The 25,562-nt window shown below is 37.1% G+C and overlaps 1 long non-coding RNA gene and 1 other non-coding gene across 2 annotated transcripts; one reads left to right on the top strand and one right to left on the bottom strand.

The window, feature by feature from the left end:
* Positions 1–1,804: 1,804 nt before the first annotated feature.
* Positions 1,805–24,422, top strand: LOC116653972 (uncharacterized). The gene is made up of 2 exons (XR_004308680.2): positions 1,805–1,962; positions 23,987–24,422. It is a non-coding gene; the product is annotated as an uncharacterized LOC116653972 (long non-coding RNA).
* LOC116653986 (U6 spliceosomal RNA) lies at positions 15,353–15,457 on the bottom strand. Its single transcript, XR_004308722.2, has one exon. It is a non-coding gene; the product is annotated as a U6 spliceosomal RNA (small nuclear RNA).
* Positions 24,423–25,562: the final 1,140 nt, after the last annotated feature.

The following is a 25,562-nucleotide window of genomic DNA, read 5'->3' as shown; positions in this document are numbered from 1 at the left end:
TACATTCTCTAGCTGAAAGCTACTCGTAACCATGTAGTGTTTTTGCAGTTCTTATTGATAGTTCGTTTAGAAACATTTCCTAGTTGTAATTCTCATGGTTTAGGTCATACTTTAGCTTTGTTGTTGGATTTTTATTCTCTGCTCAGGCACATTTCCTTCAGATTGGGGGCTAGCACTGTACTCAGTGGGACAATTTTAGCCCATAGGTCTTTCCCACAGCTGTTGTATAAGAGGAAAACAAGTAGAATTTGGCCCAATAAAGTTAATGCTGGTACCAAGAGGATTGTATATTATGCTAATTCCTGCTGTGGGTTTATAGTGTGCCTTTAGTAGCTCCACAAATCCTGTACTTAGGAAATATTTCAGTTGTTTCTCTGAAAGGCTTAAATATAGAACTCAGTTGTACTCAGTGAATATTACGCATATGTTTTCACCCTATTTTGTCCAGACAATAAAAAGATCATGAAAACTACTCTTATGATTCTCTCAAGTCTATAGAAGAATTTAGGACTAATTTATCTATACCTTCAAATCCAAATTCAAATCAAGACTGGCACTCAAGTGTGCTGTTTTACCTGCCCTTAATGAAACAAATTAATTCCAAGAGATGAACTGTCAGACTCCCAACAAGCAAAGCAATTAACAGCATGTTTAACAGCAATTAGAAAACAGCCCCATTTTATATGGCTTGTAATTATGGTTCAAATTTAAAAACATACATTTTATAATACTAGAAGAAAAAAAAAAGGGTGTGGGAGGGGAAGCAGAGCAAAGCAATAGAGTAGCTGATGAAGTCTGGGGTACAAGTTTATGTTGAATAGATACTTCAATTATTGATCTCTTTTTCATGGAAGCAGAAAGGTATAACTTGTACAGAGCTTTGTCCAATGTCATAAGGTTCAACCTTTTACTTAGATTACCTGAAATTATCAAAGGACTGGTAAACATAAAGGTGGTTTGTTGGTTTTTTTGGGTCCGATTTATGCTTGCCTATTGAATTAGTATCTCAGGTTTGTTTCCTGAAGAGCCATTAAAATGGTACTGCCAAGAAAGGTTCAAGCAACAACTGCAAGCACGTAACTGCCTTATCTAAATTCCCCCAAAGTATAACCTTTTAAACTGAATGCATCTAAAAAACCTGAAAAAACATTGTAATTTATTCTACCATGCTGGCTGAGCATTTTGGAAAGATCTTTGTATCAGGAAGATTTTGATACATAACTTTCATTTTGACATAAGTTCATAATTTTCTCTCTATACATGAACAGGTGAATTATTATTCCATTCAGTTTCTATAGTAGAGTAAGAGAATGAGAAGAATGTTTCTCTGTACTTAAAGTGAGTCAGTCTAAATAGCCTAGGTTTTTGTAATGGAAACCTCCATGTGTTATTTAAAAACTTTATTCAAGATGGTAAAAAAGAAGATAAAGGTGACAATTTTGTTGTTTGTTTTTAATTTGTCTTGATTCATACACCTAGATTAAATAGGCAACTTTGAAATACACAGATGTGATACAGCTTATGCCTCTCTAATACATCCAATTAGAACTCAAAAAATGAAGAAAGTCAACAGAAACTACAAGTAAACCTGGCAGAACTGTGCCTGAGTGCGTAGGAGGGCAGGCTTAGAATAAATGAGCTATTCAAGCGGCAGTGTTTCACCTAAAATGCATTTCACAAAGTAAAAACCCTCATTATAGCCAGCAGAGAACTGCCTATTGAGCACACTAACAGGGGAAAGGTGGAATAAGGGGGAACTGATCTCATGTTTTAATAGAGGGGCAGAGTGATTCTGCACTATGTCTTTCAGTTTACTTACTTATGGCAGGAAAGAAAGGTATCCCAAAATGGCTGATAATCTGGCACATAACAGAAATTCCTGTACTTCCAGGTTGTGCTTCCTGCCTTACAGAACAGGCCTGGGCTGCTGACCATGCTCTAAGCCCCTTCCCTGATTAAAAGGTAAGATTTTTTTCACAGTTATATCATTTTAAAGCCTATTCAGATGTGATAACGTTTTTGCTCCTGTATCTTGGCAACATGATTTATTCCGTTCACACTGAGTGTTGCAGCCTCAAAAAGCTGTACCATCTGGGTTGAATTAATAGCCTACCCAGAGAAATAAATGAGAATGGTCTGCTATAATTAACATGTAGGTAAAGTATATTTAACAGATTATTATAATTAATATGTCAGTTACTGATTTCATGTTACACAGAGTTGCAAACACAAGATATTAAGATTAGTTACCCTCTCTGTGTGTGCCTTGAAAAATGCAGCAGAAGAACAGATCCACAGGATCAATAACATTGACCTTAACATTAAAAATATCAGATATGAAATCCTAAGCAAAGAGAGGCAATGTAGGGCATCATGGAACAGCACTAGCAAATCACTGGTTTTAGGAATTCAGAATTAACACCAGTAATACTCAAATCTAACCTGAAAAATGAAAGTACATAAAAATAAATAAGTCATGAATTCAAACACTGCTGAAGGCATCCATCTCTAAAGATGGACTGGACAGATCTGTTTCTTAGAGCTGTCTTGGTTTGCATTACATAAAACATAACATATGTTAAGAAAGCCAGCAAGAGATGTGGATTTGATCAAAATTCTGTAGCCCTGCCACCTGCACAACATAACATTTTTTTGGTAAGCTTCTCAGAAGACACAAAAGCTGGCTAGGTGTTCACAGGTTAATAAATTCCAGCAGGTGATCAGAATGAGTTCCACCATAACAACCATCTCATATGATCATAAAGTCCCATTTCTGTAGCTGTCCCACAGAATGCATCACCTTTCTTTAGGCTCTTAGGGACATTCTCAGCTGAACTGAATATAACAACATTGCCAAGAGCTATCAGGCAAACAATTAGGTTTCACAATTAATATCTGTACATCTTTCTTACTGGAAATCTAGAAACACACAGGAAACTGATGATTAAATATTTGAAAGTAATACTACTCTTTAGCACAAATTAAATGTAATTCGAAACAAGAGGCTTCCAACTGCCCCCAGCCCCTCTCCATTTTATAATTAGGTCTTTTGTGTCTGCAAATTGTCTTTAAACTGATGTTATTATAAATCTTGTTTATTACTGAGAGACTAAGGGTCATTTGACAATGACTTTAGGCACAGTACAAACAAAATACGTTGAAGAATCCATTGAAAAAGTCTCGCAATTTAAATAAGAGAAAACAAAGAGGTGATGAAAGGGGCAAATTAAATTCAAATGCAGTTAGAAATCCAAGGGAATTGTCTGCTTTGTCCTGACTTTCACTTTATGCACAGACACAAAAGTTAAATGAAATGCAGGAGTAATATTTTAAACACATTTGGGATGACAGAATCATGAAACACTTATTTATAAGGCTCCAGATATTAATACAAAGAGACCTAAGCCAGACACCACTATTCAGCATGTAAGTCTCTTCAAACAATAAGGAAAAAATAGATTGAATTTCAGGATAAGATCATCCTTAAAAAGAATAACAAAAAAAAAACACCCAAAAACAAAAACCCACTGAGGTTCATTTCTTGTCTTTAAGAAATTAAAGGCCAACATTCAGGTACCTTTACCCAGCAATGCTATTTAGATGAGCTGTGTTTGTTCCACAGTCAGCACCTTCTCTTTGAAAAGTGGAGAAATACTGTCCTGATTTAGAACAGAATACAATCCGTATTAAGTATGGCTTCAGTGCTGTTAAAACGAGATATGACACAAATATGGCACTTGTGCCATAGGAGCAGTGATAGCCTCTGCACAGAAACTGAAGCCCTACAGAAGCAAAGACAACATGCTTTTAAGGAAAATAGCGTTTATGCTTGAGGAAATATCAGCCTAACTGAAAGAAGAGCAGTCAACACAAGGAAGCAGAGGATTACAGAAGATCTGAGAAGCATCACTATAAGCTCAAGTCACAACACACAGCCTGCTCAAGCACTACAAGCTAATCAAGAGCTTGTTCAGCTGTTGCTTAAGATCAACCAAGTTTTATGGCATTATTTCAGCCACTGGAGGACTCTTTTTTCAGTGAGTACCTTGGTGAAGAATCAACGTAAATGTTCTCATTAGAGTTATTTAAGTCACTACCATAGCCAGCATACCCATGCAATTTCATGCAAATCATATTCAATTTATAATGCTTTTACTTCACCTGCAATTAAAAGTTGGAAGAAGTAAACAAAACACCTTTTTAGAAACTCTTTAGTATGCATTTGTAGGGTTAAGATCTGTACCAAACAGAAAAGCAATAAGGTGCCAGCACATGATATTGTGAGGAGGTTATCCAGATTGCCCATCAAGTTAAAGATCCATACAGGCAATAATAGCCATTATCAGGCTTTTTGGTTTTCAGTCACTGCTGCAACTCAGTGCAAAGGGCTCTGAGTGACCTGACGGAGCTGTAGGTGTCCCTGCTCATTTCAAGGGAGTTGGACTAGGTGGCCTTTAAGGGTCCCTATCAGCTCAAATGATTCTATAACTGAAAATATTTAAAATTACTGATAAGAGTATTTTATTTTTCTACCTCTAAGAGGTGCTGGGGGAGTATCTGACAAAAGAAAGAAGTAATTTCACTGAAAGGGATAATCAGCAGTATGTTGAATGTGTAAGAGGACGGAGGAAAGGAAACAACAAAGTCAAATTAAATTAAAGAACAAGGTACAGGAGAGAATTATATGCTGGATTTTTTTTCCCTTCCTAAATGCAGATAGGGAAGAAAACAAAAAAAAAACAAAAACAAAAAACCCAACGATGTAGGCTATTGAAAATATAACCACTGGATCATGTATTGATCTTATACTCAGCAGCTGGGTTATACTGAATGCTTCTCAGTTTTCAACAAATCACCTTCTGTAACACTGTTGAGGAAACCAGAATTGCAACACCTGGAGGATCTAAAATAGCATCCTCAGTCAGGGGCGTCACTTATCACAGGTTACAGAAGACAAAGAATGCCAAAAGAATAAAAAGGGACCCTCATGAATGACACGATGCTAAAATAGGTATTTGAAAGAAGACCACAGTGACGGTGCTCACTCAGCACACCTGCAGAAGGAAAACAGGTAGAAGTCAGACTTGGTGCCCAGGACTAAGACACAGAAGGAAATGACGCCTACCAGCTGCACCTGCTGCCCTGGGGAGCTGCATGGCTTCTGCCTGGCAGTCACTAACAGAGCAGGAAGACAAACCACATGAGATGCTATTCAGTTTTGAAAAACTTACTCAAGTCAATGCTTTTCAAATATATTGACTTCCATCTTTAAATGAACATACAGGCTAAGATCAACAGTTATAAATTAGGATGGAAATCCAAACTGAATATAAGATTAAGGTCTGGTCTTGCTTTATTTTCTTAACATAGACAAAATTTGAGTCATCTTTATTTCCTCAGCTGCTAAGGATATTGAACTTCAAGTGCCAGCACTTAACAGACTGAGCTGGTCATAAAAAAAAAAAGGATATTTAATTTTCTAATTGAGCTGATCTCCTACTACACTATATTTACAGTACAATTGACAGAGAAAATAAGTGTTTTTTTAGGACTAAGTTTATTTTGTAGATATATAAATATGTGTGTGTCTCACTATCACTCTTTCACTCATGCTACCGAAGCAGCTCCACTAACAATGAGTGCCAGACTAGGGTTGAAGATGTAAATCAGTTACATCTGATGAAGATGTACATCAGTTAGTTAAATTGTATTATTTTTAATAACAACTGCTTTCATTACATTTCTTTAGGGAAAAAGCATTTTAAAAAATCCACTTACATAATGACCTTTGGGAACATATCACCTTCACATTTTGTTAGCAAATAGTTGGAATGTGGTATATCATCTTGCATGGTTCAGATCTGGGAAAACCTTTCTATATGTATGTACCATACACATACAAGCATCTTTCCATTAATACCCTAGTAGACTGTTTCATAATAATGATAAATTGTGCTAACAGTGAGAACAGCTTCTCTCTTAAATTTTCAAATTATGAAGTTTGCTTATGCTAAGCATTTTTTCCTTAAAAAGGAATATTGCAAAATTACAGAATCACAAAAAGCCTAGCCAATTATAAAGGTCATAAAAATAATTAACCTGAAGAAATTAAAGCATTCAGTATTACAGCATCTAGAAGACATCAAGTACTGGGCCCTGTGCAGGTTGATCTAGTGGTTGGCAGCCCTGCTGCAGTGGCAAGGTTAAGTGACACATCCTGCTTATTTCTTCCTTTGAAGAAGTTTGGTTCTGTTCTCCAGAGAAACTGTTCTACCAAAGTGTACAAGAAGCTCATTACTGTGCATTGCATTATGTATATACACAGCACTGGAGCAACACGGAGCATCATTTTGTGACCCTACAAACACAGCTGCCTCTGTGCACCACACCTTTTAATTAGCACAAGCAGAACTATAGCATTTGTAGCTCCCAACAATAACTTGCTATGTTTTCTTTTCTTTAACGAGATTTATTACCTTTTCTGCAAAAGTGTTGATCAATGTTCCTCACTATTAAAAAGACTCAGCAATGAGGCCCAAAAACTTCATTTGTCATGGTAACTTTAGTGATTATAGCAAGAGTGCTAAGTGCTTACAAACAAAAGCTGAAATTAATAAAAAGGTCTAAACGCTATTTTATAAAATATAGAGATATCTCAATTAACAGTCACTCTTGATAGCTGTTGCTTTCCACAGCAGATATGTTTTGCTGTTTTACAAGAGATAGGACTGCAAAATCTACTCTCCAAACAAGGACCTCAGTTATCACAAAGATTGGTATTTTAATCAGGACACAAGCTCTAGGAGTCTTGAGGTTTAAAAGCAGTTTTCTTGCCTAAAGTACAGATAAAAAGCTATCAGATGGCTTGCCCTCCCCCCTCCAAAAAAATGCAGTATTTTGGCAACTTGATCTATTTCCAACATAAACGCACTAAGCAAATACAAGTACTACATTTCAACAGAAACTAAGAGGTAAAGTTAACAGAGAGAGAGGACCAACTTGGTGCTCCTCATCCAATCCATTTACACCACTCCCATTTCATAGGAATTATGCTACCTCGGGAAACAAAGTACCACAGCCTCATTGGGTAATTGCAGCCCCACCACTGTTTTAAAGGCCTCTGAAAACACAGCCATCAGTTGGCATTTAAAAGGCAAATTGAATATCTCATGCACTTCTGTTTCAGAAAGGTTTGTTGTTTTGTTTGAGCTAACAGGAATGCCCAGGGCTATTCTGAGCATGTGACTGGGACTCAGAAATTCATTTATACCATAGACTATAAAACTAGAGGGGAATGGAGGGGCAGCACTGAGCTCTGCTCACTGGTGACAGTGGCATAACCCAAGGGAGGGTCAGGTTGGGGGATTGGGAAGGCACTAAGGCTCCAGAGTGCAGTGGGCTCAGCCTCATGCTACCAGAGCTCAGGGAGCATTGGGACAGTGCTCTCAGACATTGGGGCTGGGTGGTCCTGTGCAGAACCAGCAGCTGGACTCGACCTGTGTTGGTCCCAGCCAAACTGAGGCATTCTACAACCCTAACATAACAAGCCTATTAACCTGTTAGTTTATGATTAAACTGGAGTACTTCTTCCTTTACTCTGATGGAATTACCATGATGTATTTCAGAACGGTTCCTTGAAGTGGATTAGTATACCTAAAATGGTGTGCTCTAGGAAACACTTCTTGACAGATATGTTAGATTTGATCAAACAGAATTCCTCCTGAATTGGTGGAAATTCAAACATTTAAAGCAGCACATTTTCCAGAGTTACAATAAGAATAAATATTATCTTAGAGTTCAAGTACAAAATGTCTCTGATTAAATAAACTTGGTATTGTAATTTGCATGAATCTGTAATATTGATAGGTAATGTTCTATTGTTATAAGTGACAAATGACTTTAAACATGCATAGCAATAAGACGTTATTAACTATACTGTAACTTTTGTCAGGCAGTAATTTGCATTTAATAATTTCAGTCATTTCATTATTCAGAATTTGTATTTTCCCTTTTGGGCTCTTTGACTGCTCTGTTCCTCTGAGCTTAGGTTACTTTTCCAGTGCTGCAAAATGTTGGGATATAATGGTTAAATAATGTGAAATTGCACTGACGCCAGTGAAATAAAAGTGAGTTTTACGAAATCAAGTTCCTTCCCTGAACATAATAACAGTAAATTTCTAGTGTCCTGTAGTGCAATATCCATTAGATTTATTATGTTGCAATTCCCAATCCCACTAGTTCTGCCTGAGGGTGAGTATATTACATTTCATCACAGTTTCATTTTCTCCTACAGATGAGAAATGGGAATGCTATTGCAGTTATGTAGCATGCATGTGTTAAATCTGATCTCTAATAAAATCAAACACATCACAACTCACAGCACTTTAGCACAGCATCGGCAAAATGAAACACCATCTGTCATCATGTAGAGACTGCCTTATTGTAACACAAAATCAAACTGCTCAGTGTGAACATTGTTATTTAATAAATGGGTAAATGGAAACTGATAATTATGATCTTATTTATTTTAAGCGACTGGTTAAAGCTGCATTAGAACTTATCAATTAGATGTATGGACATTACGCCAACACCAAGATCAGGCATCCATACACCAGGTCAGAATTGTAAGTGCATTTAGTGAAAGAGTGAGATGAATGTGATACACACACAAAGACCTGCCAAAATGCAGGCTAAGGATAGGAACAATGAAGCAAAAAAAAATAAAAATCCATTGTCTGTACTAATGTGGCAATTGTAGTTTCTGATACAAAAACAGCTGAATGCTGTGTTGTTAAAGGATAGCTGCCTGGAGCAAGCTGGAAGGTTTGAAGATGAAATGAACATCAAGCTATGGCATTAATGGACTGCAATGCTAAAGGTTAGTCATCCTCCTAATATGAGATGGATTTCTATGAGCTGATAGTTCAGTGTTTTTAATTAATATCAGTCTGAAGAATAACGTGATATTTTTGCTGTTAGTACATTAACTACCTTAAAGAAAAATGCGTTTGTTAGCTAAACTGTTCCTTTCAATTGGCATCAACAGATAAAACCAGATTTCATGTTTATAATTAGAAGAATCTGGATCTGACAATTTTAATGCCAATTTCTAGATTGTTAGTCTAGGTTACAACAAATTGCTGTTACAACAAAAATTGAATCATTTACTCTCAAAAAATTCCATTCTCCATGCCCAGAATATGCAGGTTTCAAACAACTACTACCATTTCTGCAAAAATGATAATGTGTTCTGAGGAAATTTAAATAGTCCCATTGCCCTCATATTGTATTTAAAGGTCCCATGAGTTTGGTAGGATGTCAACAGAAGTGTCTGTTACAGGAGCACTGTCATCATGTGATGTCTCAGGGAACAAACAGTTCCAGTATAATCTCATAGCTTTATCAATGTAAAGGCTTCCTCCATCTCAATGATACTGTACCATGACTTGAACAGTTATCAGTGGTCCGGGAAAACTGATCCATATGTTTGTGTTTACTAATACTCTGCTGATTTAGGACTCATTATTACAGAAAAAAAAAAAAACCAAAACATGTAAATATATAAAAAAATTGTATAATTTACCTATTCCATTTTAGATTATATTGCTTTAAAAGTTTTTTTTTTTGTTTTGTTTTTTTTCCTGTGGCTTATTTTTTTTTCCTCTCCAAACACTTATAAATAGTACTTGCCTTAAAAACCAATGTATCCTGTTCTGAATGTCCCATTTATGGAGCTTCTATGTAAAAATGGGACTCCAGGACTTCTGGAGTAAATACTGTATGCATGGTTAGATTGTCTTCTATTAGGCTGCAGATGCCATTAAGAAAAAAAATAAAAAATAAAAAATAAATAAAAAATAAAAAGAAAAAAAAAAAAAAGAAGGAAGAAGAAGAAAAAGGATAGTCCAATGTATATAGTCTCAAAAAGAATTCTCAGCATTTAAGACTTCAAGAATTCAGGCAGTTATTTCTGTGGCTTTCCTTGTTCTCAGACCTTGAAGCACCTACATATTTCATAGAGAAATACCTACCAGGCAAGACTCCAATAAAACTTAGGCACCAAGTGGTAAAATAAAAACAGTAAGTGTCCTTTATCCCATGAATTCTCAAGGCACTGTACGATATAGTCATTTACCTACCACTGAAATGCAGCCACTTGCAGTGAGAAACACAGCAGCTGTTTAACAGCCCACATTAACACTACACAGCAGTCTAGGACAGGCGGCAAGGAAGAATACCCTATTGAGATAAAAGTGGAAAGAGAAATTACAAAACCTAACTATAATTACCAAGGTTGGATTTGGGCCAGGAAACAGTCACTATAGTTCCTTCAATAACCACAATAAGTCTGTGGCTTGGTTTTATAGCTCAGCCAGGAGATGGCATCTCAATCAGGGCAGAGCTCTCTACCACCACACTGCAATGCTGCTTTTAGTGAAGAGCAAAGAAGAAAGCAGGGGTGGAGTATCAGCTTTACACATAGTCATCCTGGTTCTTGCTGGCTAAAATTAGATCTTGAACATTAATTTAATGTCAAGATTTTCTGTTGATTATATCAGATTAGGAAATTATACAATCATATATGAGGCTTCTGAGAATACCGAAATATCGTGCATGCAGGGAACACTGATACACTTTGGATATGTGCTTCATTTATTAAAGCACTTATACAAGGGAGCCCCTCAGAGAAGTAACATCTTTCCATGGATACTCTGGAGGGTTGACTGCCACAAAATTACATATGCTTGTGTTTTTAATGAAATTTAAATCATCATACATTATACATTACTTTCTACATTTAAGATGTTCACCATTATTTGGCTTATTTTGTACCTAATTTTGCATTTCTGACATGTAATCTCTCTGCATACAAAACATCCAATAAAGAATCCCCTAAGAAATTTCACAGTGGTTACATTTTGGATTTTTTCCTCTTCAGCCAAAAAGATAGAAAAGCTTATATAGCATTTTCCATTACTGACTTGTCTGCTGCAGGCATTCATTCACTGAGCATTTGTTTCTATCAACTTAAACAATTTACCTTGGCCTGTAAATAGCTGCAGTAACTACTGAAGTAGACATTGAGCGCCTTCTGTCTGCTCTCATGTCACACACATTTTGAATCCTTCCAGCTTTTCTTTTTTTCCCCTTCAGAATTTTTTCTAATACCTGGTTTTATTCCTCTGAACATTATGGAAATAGTGATTAAAGAGAATTTTTACAGGGGTAAAATACTCAGCTCCTCTTACTTCGAGGGCAGAATAAAGGGCCAGCAATTACACAAAATAAATTTAAGAACTATTTTGTTTTAACTGCTCATCTTAGGAAAGCAAATCATTATGTAAATACACAGAGCCAGCTTTTTACATGGCCTTTCTTCATTTACATAATAAGAGATGCTAATCAAAGGTCACCAAATGGCAGCAAATATTTCTGTTGAAAGTAGGGACAGATAAGACAAATTATGATGGCAGTTTTAGCTTAAGGAACTGTTTTGATCTGCAAAGAGTTTCCAATGATTTTCTAAACTGTGTATTTAACATCCATTGAAAACAGCAGGCTCTGCTTCCTGCACTAGCATTGCATTTCTGCTCTGCTTAGATTAAAAGCAGTAAGTACAATTATTTCAGTAATTTGAATTTAAACACAATTTGAGAGCTATGAAAAGGATAATGAATCACTCTGAATGTTTGTACAACTTTTTCTGCAAGTGCAAATCTATGAGTTGTTCAAATCACTGTAATATAAGTTTATGAATAAGTGAAATCGTACTCCTCTAAGGAGTGAAAGGATCTAAATGAGTCTTCCTTTTACCTTCTCTTCCTCCCTTTTTGGCCCAATAGACTGTTCTAACCAATCCAGCTGGGCTGTCCCAAGTTGACAACCCCTCTGCTATCCTTGCGAAAGAGTTTCTCAGTCTGGAACTGCACCAGCTACACAGCTAAACAGTTACCTTCCATTATGTCCCACGGATGGTCTAGCTAACAGGTTGGAAAGATCACTCTGATGCACATTATCATCTCTGGATTGATGAAAGGTTTTTCAGGATATAATAGGGTAGGATGGTAGCATATAGGATGTACCATGCAACGTCATTGCGAACTCTTCTCAGGAGAGCTAAGGTGTTTAACTGTAAGTGCAGTCAAATATTAAATCACAGACTTATTAGAAGTACACTTCTGTATTTTACAAAGAGAAACCAAAACCTGTACTCAAAAACTGCTTTGGGAACAGGTGGAAATAGTAAGAACTGGAAAGTTCAAACCATGCCAAATTTCCATCTGGTGGGTATATTCTACAACACAGTCCAACACCACATTTTCTTCTGGACACTGAGGATCAGAAATTGCCAAGGAACAGCTCCTTAGTCTGACTTTTGGCTCTTTTCTCTCTGTTAAGTACTGGCTGCCATTCACTGAACCAAGGCAGGTAATTCTTGCCAAATCTGTTCACCTGGCATCCCTTACTGGCTCTGCTGTGCCTGTCTACTTCTACTTGCCATTAGAAAACCCTTGCCTTCTAATCAAATAACTCACTCACTTTTGCAGATTTTCCCCCCTCTTTTACTTCAGATAGCAACCAAAACTATCACCTAGTCCCCAGCACTGCTTTCTCAGTGGTGATGGTGGTGACAAGGATAAAATGACAAAGAGAAAAGCATCTGATGTTTCTCTGATTTCCACTCTGCACCTGCTGATCATCCATCTCACAAACACATGTTAAAAAAAATATGCAAATCTGAACTTTGCAGCTGCATTTATACCTGGTCTGGAATGTATTCAAATGCTTGCCCTATCTTTTATTTTACAGCAGGTAAGGGCACAGCTTATAGTACCTACGTGGCACTATGATCAAGGTAATAAAATCTCCTGTTAGAAACACCTCACAGGTCACTTGCTTTCTTAATTTCTGGGTACGTGACAGACAGTATTTATCATTTACAGTGAGAAGGAAAAAACCTTTAAAGGCTTTTATACTAGCACCTGCTCCTGCTATGACACTGAAAAAGCAGCTGATATATGTGTATGAACTGGCTTTTGAGTCTCATTCCTGTTTTGTTCTGAGAAACAGAAGCTTAATAAAATTTCATACAAAAAGCTAGCATCAATTTTACATAGTCTCAGAAATATAGTCATACTATACTTTTGCAAATGAGAATTGAAGTCCTTGATCAGAAAATTTCCTTGCTATTCCAGAGACTGTCAAGAACTAAGTTCAGTCTGTATGAGGTCCCTACAAACATATTTGTGCTCATGGATGGAGCTCATGTTCAGTTCTCCATGTTCAATGCTTATTGGCAACAAAAATTATATGAAATCAACAGATGGCAAAGATTATGAATTGTTATATCTGATTATTTCTTCTGAATTCTCAGAAACACTCTTCCCCACTCTATAATAAAGCATAAACTTTTTTACCTTGTATGCAATGAATAGAAAAGTACTCACTGTGGATCACAAGTGAAAGAACAACCCAGCAGTAAGAACTATGACTACATGAACTTAGCCATTCTAATGGTACTTAAACATCTAGCTTGAGGCTTCCTTTCCCATTGTGACTGCTTCTGCCAAAATAGTCAAGTGAGTTTAATGCACTCTGAAACATTGCATAACACCCTACTCAACTATCTGCTGTCTTTTATTTCTAAAATCTCTAAAACATTTGCTACTACAGTGGATGAGTTTGTTGAACAGTTTGTGCTGCAAAGTGATTCCTACTTTGGTTTGCTTCAGATGAAATAAGTGACTTCACAAAAATACAGTGCTTTAGTGCATGCTTTTATAGGATAAACCATAGGCAATAGCCCTACAGGTTTAAGAATACAAAAGCACTGCTGAAACTTAAAACAGTAACCTTACATTTACAAAGCTCTCCTTATTTGTAGATTCTTATTTAGAACTTCTCAGCAGTAGCAGGAGTATTCAAATTCCATAAGCATACATAGAAGCATTAGCCAACCACTCCACAGTCTTTAGAAACTGTTTATTTGAGCTTTCCAGTTTCTTTTAATTTCTACTTTTGTTGATGAAGTTAAATTTCAATGACAGTATTGACTGCTGTCATCACTTTCAATTCTTTTAGCGTTTTCTAAGTGTGCTCAGTAATGTAGACATTCCCTCTGTGACTTGTTTCTCCTGTCCTCTCCTACAGCAAGAACTACAAACTTTGTGCTCCTGACACTCTCTAGCATATGGAAATATCTCATTTTTAAAAACTGGAAACCATCACAGGAATATTTTATCTAAGATCATCCTGAAAAAATCTACAACATCAAAAATTAAACCCAATGATCAGAAAACGTAGCTATGTGGACCACAGAGGAAAGCAGAGAAACAGATAACATCTCAGACAAGGAACTATCCAAAATGCAGTAAGATATTTACTGTTTGACCTACAGCTCACACACTCCACTGTCAATAGATAAATCACATTTTTGCAGTACCAAGAGATTTCACTTGCAATTGCAGCAGAACTTCATCATAATAAACTGATCGACAGAACACTTCTACCTCACACAAAAATTGGTGAAAAAACAAGAAAACATTCCCTACCTATATTTTGTATTCAAAAACTTCCAACAATTTTAGCTGTAATTTTTATGTGAATCATACAGAAAGATGGATATACTCAAGCTGTAGAACACAAAGTCAATATCTTTCCCACGTACAACAAAATAAGCCATGTCTTCTATTGCCTGCGTGCACTTTTGCACACTGATTTACAGTTAAACTACCAGCACAGAAAACTGAAATAATAACTTCTCAAGCACAGCTCACATATTTCCAACCACTTTCTTGAAAGGTGGCTATTAATTCCCCTCAGAGAATATTTGATGGAAAGCAAATGGGTTATTTTTTATGAGTTGATAAACTCATGACTTTAACCTCTGTTTTCTCAATTACTAGTACTGTACATGTCCTGTACATTTAATTTGGTTCCTCGTTTGGAACTGAGTTGAAGAATAGCAAGCACATATGTGTGATATTTAATCACAACTACCATCTCATGGGAGTTTATTACTCAGCAAAATGATTCATTTAATTGTATATTAAGAAGTTGATTATTCCCACAAGTAATACTCATTCAGTTGATGTGTTAAGCTTCAGTCTGTCCCTGTCAGAGAGAATCAAAGAATGAATCACAGAATCATAGAATGGCCGGAGTCGAAAAAGAACACTATTCTCATCCAGTTTCAACCCTCCTGCTATGTGCAGCATCACCAACCACCAGCCCAGCCTGCCCAGAGTCACATCCAGCCTGGCCTTGAATGCCTCCAGGGATGGGGCATCCACAGCCTCCTTGGGCAACCTGTTCCAGTGCATCACCACCCTCTGGGTGAAAAACTTCCTCAAAAAATATGGAATGCTTCATCAATTTGCATGTCATGGTTGTGCAGGGGCCATGCTAATCTTCTCTGTATTGTTCCAATTTTAGTATATGCACTGCCAAAGTGAGCATTTCATCCCACTGGCCTCAGTCCAACTACCCAGCCTGTCCAGATCCCTCTGTAGGGCCTCCCCAATCCCAGGCAGATCATCATTTTCTCCCAACTTGCTGCCATCTGCAAACTTACTAAGAGTGCACTCAATCCCATCGTCCAGATCATCAACAAAAATATTGGACAGGCCCCAACACCAACCCCTGGGGAACATGACTCATGACCAGGGCTGCCAGCTGGCTTTAAATCCATTCATCACCATTTTCTGTGCCTGGACTTGCAGCCAGTTCTTAACATAGCAAATAGTGTATCTGTCTGAGCCATGGACTGCCAGCTTCCCTAGGAGAATACTAGGCTTGCCTGAAGTCTACACAGACTACATCAACAGCCTTATCCTCATCCACCAGGCTGATCACTTGATCATAGAAGTAGATCAGGTTGGTCAAGGAGGACCTGCTTTTCCACAAATCCACACTGGCTGGGCCCAATTCCCCAGCTGTGCCACACATGCCATGTGATCTCACTCAAGATTTCTTCTCCATGAACCTTCCTGGCAGCAAGATCAGACTGATGGACCAATCGTTTTGGAAGAAAAAGGATTTTTTTTAACTCCATACTTTCTCTTAACAGCAGTCAGCATCAGGCTTAGCATACTGAGGGAGCCAAGGTCAGCAAGCTGCCAGAAGCTTTTCCCAGAAGTGTGCAGCTTCACTTCAGTGTTACCTGTAATCAAGACAACCCTGAAATTAGTTGAGCTGATGGCAGCACCCTGCACAGGCAAGCATGGCTACAGCAATGTTTCAACTGGAACCAGCTAACTGAAGTGTGCAGGAAGTCCTGGAAAAGTTGATGGGCTTCAGGCCATGCCAAAACCTGAAGCTATGTCTGCATCAAGAATACCTATACATATCTTAAGACTTGTTTTCATAAAAGTTTGGATCATTTTCATGTATGTATTTAAAGAAACATGCAGTACGTGGAAAGGCAATCACACAAGAGAACATTAATATGCTACAATGTCAAAAACATTCCAATGAGTTCAGTGGGATTATTCAATGAATCTCTCATTTAAATCTGCACAATTCAAGATATCTCCTAGTATTAAACAACCCAGGAGGGTTTTGTGTTTCAGAGAGGATGTTAAGCAACTTTGAGGTAACACCATTATTCCCCTTAATACAATCTAAAGGTGGTTTCTGACAAAGGGACAAAGCACTTGAGGTTCTGATTTCAAGATGCGAGAGATTTTTCTTAGATTCTCAAAGTGCAGGATGACAGCAGCAGAAAAACTGATGACAGAAGGATAAGGAACAGGGGATTTCTTCCTTCTGGAAACTTAAGTCTACTTAGTAACCTTCCCCAATCTTTGTTAGAACTCAGTGATAGACTAGAATGTTACATACAATAGAAAGAAAATGGAATTTAAATGTCAAAAGTCAAAAATACAATTTACATGAGATAGGTTATAAATTTGTAAAAACAAATTATTTGTTCAGAAGCTTTGCAGTGAACCAGGGAGCACAAAGGGCAAGAATCTCTGCAAACCCTGAGCGCAATCCCTGTCAGCTGGGACCTCCTCCTGGTCTTTAATCATTCACTGTGCTTGTTTTGGAAGTAATGTAGCAGGAAGATGTGCTGTATTCCTATGTAGTATGCCGCCTAGTATGTTCATAGCTGTCATAGAGAGCCATCATCTTCTCTTTGACACAGGTCACAGGTTGCCCATTCACCTTATAGCTGGTTGTAACAAGAGAAACATATTTACTCTACATCGTCCCCCTTTTCAACTAAAGCTCCACAGATTTGACATTTCTTTGCCTTACTAACTATTGGTTATTTAGATGCTTTTATGGTATATTAAAATGTACAAGTGAAATGGTAACTCCAAAATTAAGAAATCAAAATGGCATTTAAGGTGAATTGCAGGCCTTAGCCAACAAGCAAACTGCTTACCTTCCAGCCGCAAAATGGAAGTTGAAGACCACCAGAAAAACAAAATTTTAATTGAGGAGAGACAGCAGAAGGAATTTAGGTTGCATAGATTTTAGAAAGGTCACTAAGTCTCTCCTTCCTACTTCACTCCCTTTCTGCCCTTCTTTCAGTCTTTTATTTCCCTCTGCACCATGCAACTGAAAAGAGCATTTGGTCCAAAGTCATTAAGTATGGTATTGGGGTGAGCCACATATGTGGATAGGGAACTGGCTTAAATGTCACAGACAGAAGCTGTTTATGAGACAGAGCAGTTTGGGACAGAAGGATTAGAGGAATGCCACAAGAATCAGTATTAGGACCATTTTTGTTCGTTTTATATATCACTGACCTAAGACATGAAATATGTATGAAGGTGAAGAAATTTGCTGATGAAACAAAACCAGAGAATAGAGCCACTAAAGACAAAAAGAGAACAGCAATAAAATTCTGAATGACAAATAGACAGGGATCACAAGCTGATACTGTTAGTGGCTTCACTGGCATCTGCAATTCATTGTAAAGAAAGATAAGGTTATGAGATTACAAAAAAAATAATAAAAGGTAGTGCTCTCTCAATAGCCATATGCCACAAAACACTTAACAGGAATTGAATACAGTCTTGGTACTGGAGAGAACTTTAAAACCATCTGCACAAGGATTAACAGTATTTAAATTAATAAGGCAAGAGATTCTAGGATAGATACAGTAAACAAAAGTAGTGCTTGGAATAAATCACTCTAATACTACATTGGGGACTTGAAGCCACATTTGGAACACAGCCATGGTCCTCGTCCCTTTAGTATGAGAAGAATGTTATGAAAGTGAAGATACTAAAAGGGCAATCTGAACATTACAGGAACTAAAAATTTGTTTCACTCTCCAAAGGAGTGAGCAGCTTATGCTTTGAAAGAGATGGAAACGTTTTTAAAATATACAGAATACTGACAGGAGTATAAAAAAAAGAATATGTCTGGAGTGGAAAAAAACGTAGTGAGTTGAAGAGAATTGGAAAAGTTTTTGCCTCAATAAATGTATTTAAGAATTACATAAAATGGAGAGAGAGAACATGCAAGCATGATGATGATGACCAGCATTATCTGAATGGCCATCTCAAAAAATGGTGTAGATCCCTAGATGTCATAGAGCCATTCTGCTCTATCAGAAGGAATTTCACACCTTACCATCTGGAGAGCACCAGTTACTCAGAGGAAAAAGTTATCAAATTGACAGATCAGAATCTTTAACTCATCTAATCTTACCGCCCTAGACCATGTCAACAACACCAATGCTGTACTAACACAACCCCCTTAGTGAATTACATATACATTATTCCACAAGCACTACTCAAAATGCCAGTCCAACACTGGTTCCCTCAGTCTCTCCAGAACATTGTCAGTTCCTCACACCCAGGTCTAATCCAACTCTTCTTGAAATCAGTACAAAGATCCTCACTATTTTGTAAACAGGCTGACCAGGAAACCAACTGCTCATGAACAGATGCAACAGCTTCAGAATTATTACATGGCATGACAATATAAGGCAATCAGATTTACAAATCATTGAACAGCTTTTGTTGCAATACTGTTAATTTTTCAGAATCTGTTATTTTCCTAGCCAGAGTGGTCTTTCCACACCAAACTTAATAAGAACTAACTTAATATCATTAGACTGCTAAAAATTTTCATTGTATTTAATTTAGGAATCTGACAAGAGAATTTTAAATCGTATTCTACCAGAATTAAAACCACACTGCAAAGCTAATCCTAGAAGGGACCACTGCAATGTAATTTCAGTCCTTCTGAAGTGACAGATTGGAATCTCAACAACAAAAAACCTGCAGTGAATGATTTTAAATACCACACTTGCTACCAAACGGATCAAGTCAATTGGCAGATATGAGTTCAGCTGATTTGATAGACACCTGCAAAATACAGAGATTGCTTTCTTGTCATCTGCACTAATTATCCAAACATGAATGGCTCCAATTAGCTCTAACACAGTTTCAAAGGAATTCAACAGCAATACCTCAGGTTTTGGGGAGAGAGGAAAGGAAGAAAAATAAAAGCAGAAATATAACCCTGTTCGTGCTGGGATTATCAGGGCACATTGGAACACATATACAAACTTTTGGCAATTATGAAGGTTGCTCTGAAATTAATGCCTCCTACATTATTACATTACATCTGACTATGATACCTGCTCAGACAGTGATTCTTACTGGAACAGGATTGTCACAGTTTAAATCATAACACACAAAAAAAACCCCTCAAGTCAATGCCTTTATTATATATGATTATCTGGAAATAGTTGTATGCAAAAAGCAAACAGCAATGATAAGCTGAACTTTCCAAATGATATTGCTCACTTCACTGGATAATGATATCCCCTAAAAAAAAGCAGTTTCTTTGTACTCAGAAGAAACATATTTTGCTACCATTTACTCTTGCATTGCAGTTTTTCTTATACAAATCTTGCTTAAATGTGATAAAATCTTGCTTAATTCCAACATTTAAATTACTTTAATGTGTTTAGTGTGTGCCCTGGTGGCGCAGTGGTAGGAATGCCGCCTTGCAACACTGGGGCCCTCCTGGAGGTTGGACTTGATGACCTCTAAGGTCCCTTCCAACCCGCATGAGACTATGATACTATGATATGGCATGGCAGTACTATTTAAGGGTTCTAGTCAGCGGAACAGATGAAGTCTTTCTCCCAGAGAACCTATTCTTTGTGCATTTATGTCTGTCAGCATAACTGTTACTGAAGTACACATGCACCTAAACCAACAATTAAATTAATGCTTGCTTAGAGGCCAGAGTAATTGCACTCTGTACTGATGTGACTTCAGAAGGTGCAAAGCACTGGAGATCCAGAATTTTAGTGAGCTTTGTCTACACGTAAGCATAAGAATGCTGCCTACTGTATCTGCAGTGAGAAAGAATCACTGATCATTGCAATTAATTTTATACAGACATTTGCTTACAAGCAAGTAAGCCTAATAGACTAAAATGAAAGAGTGATACAGATCAGACTTATCAAAATCTAACTTAACAGTTTTTGATCAGAAATATGACAACTGATGACTTCATGCAAGCTGTCCTGAAATTCATCATGAGATGCTAAAAAAGGACAAAAGGAATGTTTCCAAAAATACAGTGCATGCCCTCAAAACCTTCACTTTTAACAAAGATTTTAATTTTTTTTTAATTATTTTTAAGATTTTCCAGCTACCTTAATTATAATTTCTACAAATTAGAAAAACAAAAAAAAACCAACCTTCTAACTCTCCTGGAACAGATCCTGATTTGGATACACCTTTTCCCTGGCCTCTGTACATCATCACATATTTTAAATGCCAATCCATCACTGATATCAAATTCAAAGTATTCATTATAACTTTCATTACATTAGAAATGAATCATAACTTCACACGTCTAAAAAAAGAAGATAAAGAAAGCTGCCTTTAGCCGCTCTTATTTTTCCTAAGTATGAATAAGCTTTCAATAACCCACATATCTTTTCCTGGTTCCACAGAACATACTAGAAAAGGTGGAGAAAGTGGAACAGAAATTCATGTTATGCTTAGAATACACACACCGTTAAAGTATCTACCAACTGAATACTGATTTGCCTTACAAATACAGTCCACGGTGCTATAGAACTAATACACTTACCCCCCAAAAAAAGACAATATTGACAACATTGGCTGAAAGCAGCTCCAGAGAAAACCAAATAGCATTTCAGAGGTGAGAAAACAGAAAACACAAACATGTTTGTTTTCTATGTTGTACCATTTCCAAAGATAATGCTGATGTCAGAGTTGACTAGTCAACTAGCTATTAAGTAGCAAGCTGAAAGCAATTTTAGCTATTTTCAATACATGATAAACTAGTGACTCAATATGCCAGTTTGAGAGTAATCATAGAATCACAGAATATTCTGAAGTTGAAGTGATGAATTTCAGCGGTTTCAGAATGAATCCTACAGTATATTATAGATGTCATAACAATCCCACTCTCTCCAGAAGTTAGTAGTCACGGAATATATCACACAGTTTGACAAGCAAATCTCTCAACAAGATCAACGTTTATTTCCTATGACCTACAAAGCAACTCTTATCACAACAAATGGAGCAAGCCCAGCACATCTCAACATAAAGACAGATTGAGACAAATCTATCTACATTACAGAACCTCAGAGGACTATCAAAGTAAGCTAAAGATATATGTGCTCTCTCAACGCTAGACTTTAAAATCCATCTTAACTCTAACTAAGTACGTTCACTGCTAAGCAAGAAAAAAGCCTTTAATGTGCCAGGAGTTAATTAGGAAACATAAGATCCAAGGTCTTACATTCCGTGCATTGTATTAAATAGCATTCTAATAGCAAGATACGGTCAACTGTAATTTTTGCCAGAAGTAACCAAGGAAACCACTTAGCTGAGTGCATACATGGGGGGAGGTAGCAAAGGAAATGGACTCGCATCCAAATTCAGAAAAAACTTGGAGAGCTAGCTGCAGCAAGCCTCCAAAAGATGCAGCTGTTTGGAGAAAGCTTATACATATTTATTGAAACTTTTTTGGTCTAAAAATCTCAGGGAGGACAGAGCAGATTCTCATACAGTACTGAGACTAAAACGGCAGCTATGGGTCATGAGACAGTGATGTTGCAGTAATTCACACTGTCAACATTCATGTTGTAGTAACTCTAGTATCTTTGATAAGTCTTGTTTACAAGGACAAAGTCTTTACAACACTTCGGCAAGTAGTCTGAAATAGTTGGCAGTTATGTCTATGTTAGTGCATAAGATCAGACTGTTGAGAGATTGCAAGCATCCACTCATGCACCAACCCAGAGAACGCACAGAACAAGCTCATTGGGTTATACGAGGTGACACAGTGACCCATTGGGTAGCATGATCTCATAGAGCCTCATGATCTCTGGCAGGAGGCTCCATTTGCCATCGTACAAGATTTGTCTTGGATGTGATCTTGAGAGCAGCCTCAAAAAGGTTTTAAATGCAGAGCTGCTAAACTGAGGTTGGTCAGAAAGCCTTTAAGCAGTGGCAGTTACAGGAGGGCTGTTTACAGCAGTGCACTGCAAGCTTTCTTGGAACTGCAGCACATTCTTAGATATTGTGAATTAAAGCTGTAGATACTTAAATAATCTTGAAAACTGTCCAGAAACTTGGCTGTTGCAGAGCATATGTATCATCACAAGATGAACAAAATTCTTTAAAATCAAGACACACAAAATCCCCTTTAGAATTTTGTCTATGTATTACAGAACATTAGCTGCTGCTATTTTATTTGCAAGACACAAATTATTAGTTTTATTTCATATAACTGCAGATAGTGCCTATATCCATCCATGCTCCAGTACCACAACTGACAACTGAAAACATTCTGATTATTTTCCATAGGAATTTAAGTACATCGAGATAAAAGAATCACTTAAAAAGCAGGCATGCATTCATTTCTTACTAAAACCAATGAGCATTTGGCATTCATCTACCTTTAAAAAGATCAAGGTCATCTTGATTATCAGGCATCTTTTTTCATTGAAATATAAAGAGTACCAATGCCTGGCTTAGGACAGAACCAGCACGCAGCATTGAAAGATTTTCTTAGTGTTAACTACAGTGCTTTGGGGGTGATTTTTTTTCCTTACATTACCATTGTCATTTTACTGTTCATTCACTCTACAAAATTATTTAAAACTTCCTGATTTCATTTAAGTGCATAAATAATAAATAAACTAGCAGTGGAATATTCACTGTGGCACTCTTTAAATGTTATTGCGCCTTTTTGGTAATGAGTAATTAAAATGAGCCAATGTTTGACTGGCTGCACCATAATTAGGTTTTGGTGGGTTGTGGGATTTTTATTTTTTTACTGAAAAAAAATAAAACTAGATTAGAGTACTGCAGCTGTATTGGAATAGAGGAAAGAGGAATGTCTCCATGCAAATTCACAAGCAGAGGGAACACTTTCCTACAACTTAAAACCCAGCTGCACAGCTAATTTGCCAAAATGTTGGAGGTTTTTTCCTCCTAAAAAATAAATAAATAACACTTTGTTTTGCAGCCATATGTGAACAAGTCCCAACTTCTATCTGCTTGATAGTCTGGAATAGGATGCTACCTTCTCTCTGCATTTATCTATTTAGATGAAGTGGAAACAAAAAAGACAAACCACAACAAAGACAGAGTGGAAATCAGTGTGGTTCTGTGTAGCTCAAGAGACAGGGCCACAGACAGGAAGAGAGAGTGATGCAGCAGAAGAAAAATGAAGATGGCTGCAAATATATTTCCAGAGGATAAGGGGAAAGACACTGAGACTGCTCATTTTTTGGCTTAATGAATAAATCATTTTTGTTTCCTCCCCCCTTATGCACCTGCTGCTTTGAAAAGCCCCTTCCACAACCAACAACTGAACAGCAAATGCTGCACAATGACTCGAATGTTGCTGGAGCTATGCCAGCAAAAATTACCACTCTTCAACCAAGATAAACATCATATTACTTCATTACCCTTTTAAAGCATATGCAAATTAAATCCATTATTCTTTTTTCTTACAGAAATGAAGTTCCTTTGGCTGGAATTCAGCGGCTCCCTTTGTCATCGTTGACCATGAATGGATGAACTTCATGTAGATGATGCCCATTTCCCATCTTTGAATCAAACATTAATACCATTTGACAGTAATAAATAACATTTATCACAATAGGGATCTACTAATGATTTTCCCACTAAGCTGGCTCATCAGAACCTATCAGCTGACAACTGCATAAATGAGATTAGCATAACAGCTGCCTATGACAAATGTATCTAAATCATTTTAATGCCAGCTAGCTCTTTGATCTCCCTATCACGTCGTTGCCAAAACTAAATCCATTTCTTCAGGATACATGTTGTTTATTACAGATACATGTGTATATTCCACACCATTATGTACTCCAGAGATTTCAGTAATTAAAAAGAATTAAAAATACTGATTGATACTGCCACTAATAATGTAAACTTGCAACTCTGCACTTCAGAACAGCATTCCACTGCTTACCTCACCCCCTCCTCCTTCTCCAGACTGCAGAATTCAGTGTTTAATAGCTTCATGTTTCTCTGATACAAAATACATGTTCTAATGTAAACACATGAATTAAATCCTCTTTCGAGTATTCCTTACAGCAGGATCACTTTCATACAATTTAAACTAATTCCCAGTAATATAGAAGTTGGCTCCAGGCACATATTAAAGCAACGAGTCATTGCACGTGTTTGTATGAATGCAAGACTAACAAAACTAAAATCTCACTGGTAGTGCACCATATTCACATTGTGGCTGTTATTAAAGGGCTGCCTATGAGATTGTCATGCAAACTCATGACAACAGACTTCAGACCAGTGACAATATACTCCTTTATAACAACACTTCCAGAAGCATCTCACTAATTTCCAGACACTGCTCAGCAGAAAGCCAGTGGGCTTTCAGATTATCAGAGTTCTTCAAGGCCCTAAAGATATAAACGGCCTTTCCTGATGTCAAATGCACACAAGACATGCTTTGGTACTATAGGGAGTCCATCAGACTCACATCCCTTAGATTAACCCATGATATCACATAAGCCATGAAGGATATAACACAGTATAGGATTAAATAAATAAAAAGCCACCAGGGAAACATCACAGACTAAGTTTCCCCCAGTATGTTTTCTGAAATATTTAATTGTGATTTTCAAAAATATTTACACCTTTTGAACTATTTCACATAAGATAAAAAATATCTATTTGTATCCATTGGCATGTGTATGTTACTAAAAAAAAAAATTATTCTTACTCCCCATTTAGGAATCATTTGGGAGTCACCAACCAGCTGAAACAAGCAGAAAAACCTCAAACATCTGGATTAAGCTTTTAGTGACTTCCCACATAAAGTAACTTCAGGCATGCCTGTGTTTGAGAGCCCCTTAAGGCTCAGCCCTGAGTGCACCTTCCCTGGACTGTTGCATATGTGAAGATGCACACATGTTTTGGAGTTCATAGGAGAGATTTGTACATTTTCCCCCCCTCCCATATCTGCATTTTCAGGCAACTTCTGCTTAGAAGTAATCAAAGCTATTTATACATAAACCATTTTAATGGCTACCCTGTGAATAA

The sequence above is a fragment of the Coturnix japonica genome, chromosome 6, assembly GCF_054131305.1.
Source record: "Coturnix japonica strain WE chromosome 6, WE-NBRP24, whole genome shotgun sequence".
NCBI lineage: Eukaryota > Metazoa > Chordata > Aves > Galliformes > Phasianidae > Coturnix > Coturnix japonica.
Note: the sequence above shows the minus strand (reverse complement) of the source record. Positions and strands in the feature narration are given on the sequence as shown.